This window comes from Desmodus rotundus, chromosome 1 (genome assembly GCF_022682495.2).
Source record: "Desmodus rotundus isolate HL8 chromosome 1, HLdesRot8A.1, whole genome shotgun sequence".
Taxonomy (NCBI): domain Eukaryota; kingdom Metazoa; phylum Chordata; class Mammalia; order Chiroptera; family Phyllostomidae; genus Desmodus; species Desmodus rotundus.
Genome location: NC_071387.1, coordinates 81330653 through 81336143, shown reverse-complemented (window position 1 = coordinate 81336143; position 5491 = coordinate 81330653). Strand labels below are relative to the sequence as shown.

General features: G+C 35.3%; 1 pseudogene; it reads right to left on the bottom strand.

Moving 5' to 3' along the window:
* On the bottom strand, positions 1 to 91 carry LOC112302919 (U2 spliceosomal RNA; annotated as a pseudogene).
* Positions 92 to 5491: the final 5400 nt, after the last annotated feature.

The following is a 5491-nucleotide window of genomic DNA, read 5'->3' as shown; positions in this document are numbered from 1 at the left end:
AAGAGCTGGTTCTTTGGAAAGGTAAAAAAGATTGACAAACCGATAAGAACAGATACTACACTTAATTTTAGCCAAAAGGCCGAGAAGTTAAGAACAATCTAGCAATAGACAGAGGGGAGTGGGGAGGGGACAGTGAAGACAGGGGATTACAGGAACTACTATAAAGGACACATGGACAAAATCAAGGGGGAGGGTGGAGGTGGGAGAGGGAGGTGGGTTCAGCTGGGGTGGGGTGGACAGATGGGGAGAAAAGACATACAACTGTAATTGAATAACAATAAAAATTAAAAAAGAAAAGATTGACAAACCTTTAACCAGACTTCCCAAGAAAAAAAATAGAGAGAGAACCCAAATAAATAAAATTAAAAATGAAAGAAATGAAGTAACAACTGGCACCACAGAAATACAAAGGACTATCAGAAAATGTTATGTACGGCTAGCTACATACCAAAAAATTCAACAGTCTAGAAAAAAATGGATAAATTGTTAGAAATATACAATCTTCCAAAACTGAATCAAGAGTCAGAGAATCTGAATAGATGGATTAGAACAAGTAAAATTGAAGCAGTAATCAAAGAACTTTCAACAAATAAAAGCCCTAGACTGAGAAGCTGCATAGGTGAATTTTACTAAACATTCAAAGAAGAATTAACACTGATCATTCTCAAATTATACCAAAAAATTCAAGAGAAAGGAAGACTCCTCAGCTCATTTTACAGGGCCAGCATTACCCTAATTCAAAAACCAGATAAAGATACTACAGAGAAAGAAAATTATAGGCCAATGTCCCTAATGAATATAAATGCAAAAATTCTCAAGAAAATATTAGAAATACTGAATCCAGGAAAACATTAAAAAGATTACACACAATGACCAAGTGAGATTTATTCTGGGGATTCAAGGTTGGCACAATATTCACAAATCAACAAATATGATTCACCACATAAACAAAATGAAGGAAAAAAATCACATGATTACATCAATAGATGCAGAAAAAGCATTTGATAAAATACTGCACCCATTTATGATAAAAACTTTTAGCAAAGTAGGACTATATGGAACATACCTCCACATATTAAAGGCCAAATTTGAAAAACCCACAGCCAACATTATACTCAGTGGACAAAAACTAAAATTGCTTCCCTTAAGATCAACAATAAGACAAGGATATCCACTTACAAACTGTTGTTAGACATAGTACTGGAAGTTCCAGCCAAGCAATCAGATAAGAAAAAGAAATAAATGACTTCCAAGTTGGAAAGGAAGAAATGAAACTTTCATTATTTGCAGATGATATACTGTACTTGAAAAACCCTAAAGACTCCATGATAAAACCGGTAGAACTAATAAATTCAGTAAAATATCAAGATGCAAAATTAATATTCATAAATTGGTGGCATTTTATACACCAATAAAGAAATATCAGAAAGAGAAACTAATAAAACAATCCCATTTAAAATTGCATCAAAAAATAAGGTATCTAGGAGTAAATTTTACCAAGGAGGTAAAAGATCTGTACTTGAAAAGTTATAAGACACTGAGGAAAACACAAATAAATGTAAGCACATACCATGTTCATAGCAGGAAGTATTAACATGATTAAAATGTCCATACTACACAAAGGAATCTATAGATTCAACACAATTCCTATGAAGATACCAATGGTGTATTTCACAGAATTAGAAAAACTATTCCAAGAAATTTATATGAAACCACAAAAGACCACAATAGCCAAAGAAATCTTGAAAAAGAAGAACAAAATTTGATGAATCATGCTACCTGATATTAAACAAGGCCATCGTAATCAAAACACATGATACTGGCATAAAAACAGACATATAGAGAGGATATGGAACAGAATAGAGAGTTCAGAAATCAACCCATGCCAATGTGGTCAATTAATATTTGACAAAGGGGCAAAAACATATGATGGAGTAAAGACAGTCTCTTCAATAGATGGCGTTGGGAAAATTGAACAGATACATGCAAATAAAGAGAAACTAGATCACCTTCTTACATCATCCACAATAATTAACTTAAAATGGATTAAAGACTTAAACGTAAAACTCAAAACCATAGAAACCCTAGCAGAAAACATGGACAGTAAACTCTCAGGCATTTCTTGTAGCAATATTTTTTTCTGATATATTTCCTTGGACAAAGGAAAGAAAAGAAACAATAAATAAACAGACTACATCACACTAAAAATATTTTGCACAGCAAAAAACCACCAACAAAATGAAAAAACAACCCACTGGATGGGAGAACATATTTGCCAATGATACATCCAATAAAAGGTTAATAACCAAAATCTACAAAGAACTTATACAACTTAACACACACAAAAAACAATTCATTAAAAAATAGCTAAGGACCTGGATAGACACTTCTCCAAAGCAGCCATACAGATGGCCAATAGCCATATAAAAATATGTCCAATGTTACTAATCATAAGAGAAACGCAATTTAAAACCACAATAAGAAATCATCTTACACTTGTCAGAATGGCTATCATCAATAAATCCACAAATGATGTGTGTTGCTGAGGATGTGGAGAAAAGGAAAGCCTTGTGCACTATTGGTAGGAATGCAGATTGGTGGCTAGTATGAAAAACAGTATGTAGCGTCCTCAAAAAATTAAGAATGGAACTGCCTCGTGACCTAGCAATTTCGCTTCTGAGAATATATCTGAAGAATCCCAAAACACTGATTCTAAGGTATATATGCACACCTTTGTTCATTGTAGCATTATTTACAATAACCACTATTTGGAAGTAGTCCAAGTGCCCATCAGTAGAGGAGTGCATAAAAAAGCAATGGTACATTTACACGATGGAATATTACTCATTTGTAAAACAAGAATCTTACCTTTCATGACAGTATGGATGGACCTAGAAGGTATTATGTTAAATGAAATAAGCCAGTCAGAGAAAGACAAATACCATATAATTTCACTAATATGTGGAATTTAATGTACAAAATAAACAAACAAAATAGAAACAAACATAGATATAGAGAACAGACTGACAGCTGTCAGAATGGAGAGAGCTTGAGGGATAGGTGAAACAGGTGAAGAGAATAAGCCAAAAAAATATGTCATGGACACAGACTACACTATGGTGATACCAGGTGGAAGAGGGCAAATGGGGGATAAAAGGTGACAACAGGAGACTAGGCTTTGAAAGGTGAGCACCCAATGCAATGTACAGATGATGTATTTTAGAATTGTACTGTTGAAATCTATATAATTTTATTGATAAATGTAACCCCAATAGTTCAATAAAAATAAAAACAATAAATAAAACCATGGCTCAGGTTAGTAGGGAGACAAGTTATGCCCTCCCGGGATTTCTCTAGGACTCAAGGTAATGGAAGCAGCGCCATTTGAGCAGGTAGTGTGGGGGACAGATGGTTGTGGAGGAAGCTCCCTCTGGAAGCAGAGGTGGGAAACAAGTAATCCTGGCTGGGAGGAAGCAGAGGGACCAGGAAGAAGTGAAGTAGCTCTAGTTTCAAAACTGTGCCCAAGACCAGGATCATCCAGAGGACAGGTAGATTTTGAGAATCCCTTGGTCCTCTCATGAAGTTTAAAGAAAATGCCTAGCTAAGAGAGATGGGACCAATTTAGAAAAAGACTTCCCGCTCCAACAACAGAGACATCTGAACTTCCAGCCAAGATGGAGTCATAGGTTAATACACTTTGCCTCCTCACACAACCAAAAGAAGGACAACAACAAATTTAAAAACAAAAAATAACCAGAGCTGCCAGAAAATCAAACTGTATGGAAGTCTGACAACCAAGGAGTTAAAGAAGAAACATTCATTGAGACCGGTAGAAGGGGCGGAAATGGGCAGCTGAGGCAGAGAAGACTCCCAGCAAGGCAGCAGCTGGAGGACCAGGGTGGGCAAGGCAGTGGTTGGCAGACAGGGTGAGGCAGCAGCTGGGAGACTGTGCAGTCCCACATTTGCGTGCAGATAAGCCAGGAGGAACAACTGGGGAGCGAGACAGATGGTGCCACACAGGGTTACAGCACAGGGAAATAAAGCCTCAAAACCTCTGACTGAAAAAATCTATGGGGGTTCCTGCAGCAGGAGAAACTCTCAGACTCACAGGAGAGTTCATTGGAGAGACCCACAGGGTCCTAGAATGTATATAAAACCACCATCTCTGGAATCAGCACCAGAAGGGCCCAATTTGCTTGTAGGTAGCGGGGGAAATGCCTGAGAGCTGTCTAAGAGCTGAGCAAGCAGCATTGTTTCCTGTCAGACACAACGAAACTGATGCAAGAAGAAATAGAAAATCTGATTAGCCTTCTTTGTTTATAAAAAAAAATGTTAAATTCATAATAAAAAAGCCTTCCCCCCCCACAAAAAGTCCAGTACCAGATGGCTTTTCCAAGTAATCATAGCAAACATTTTTATAAAGATATAATATATAAAGTCTTTTAGAAAATATAGGATGAGATAATTTTTCTTTACCTCACTTTATGAGGTCAGCATTACCCTGATATAAAAACTAGAGATATTACAAATAAAACTGTAAATCTATATCTATTATGAATAAAAACATGATTCTCCATAAAATATTAGTAATCATATCCAGCAATATAAAAAAGGTCATCATGTTTAAGTGGGGTCTAGCTCAGAAAAGCATAGTTGGTTTAACATTCTCATATCAGTCAATCAATATAATGCACCATATTAAGAAGAAATCTATATGATAATTTCAATAAACTAAAAATAATAAAAAAACAACCACTTGGTAAAATTGAATACATATTTGAAACAAAAACTTTCAAGAAACTTGAAGTAGGAGGAAACATCTTCAATCTAGTATCTCATAAAAAACATCTATTTATAGTGAGAAAACTGGATATTTTACTCCAAAACCAGAATTGAGTTAAGGAAATCAACCCTTAGTACTTACAGGTAATGCTAAGAGTATACTTAGCTAGTGCAACAAGGCAAGAAAGAAACAAAAGGCCTATAAATTATATGACAGTCCCAGATGGCATTATTGTGTACATAGTAATTTCTAAGGGTTCTGCAAGAGAGATACTGGAAATTTAAATCAGATTTAAGCAAAGATCCAGAGCATATATCAGTTTATGTGTAGTGACCAAAGAAGAAGAGAAGGAGGAAAAAGTGGTAAGACAGGACAGATGGGCAAAGGCCAGTTTATCAAGGTCACAAGATAAAAGATAAGTATTTAAAAAATCAATTGTGTGCTTATATTCTAGCAATGAATGACTGAAAATGAAATTACAAAACAATACTTTGTACAATAGCATAAAATAGAAAACACTTAGGGGTAAGTTTAACAAAACTATTTGCCAGACTATACACTAAAAATGATAAAAACTGCTGAGAGAAATAAAAGACAAATAAATGCAGAGATAAACTGTATTTATAGATTGGAAGAGTTGATGCTGAGATGTCAATTTCCCCCAACCTAATCTATTAAGTTATGTAATTCCAATCTTTGCAAGATTTT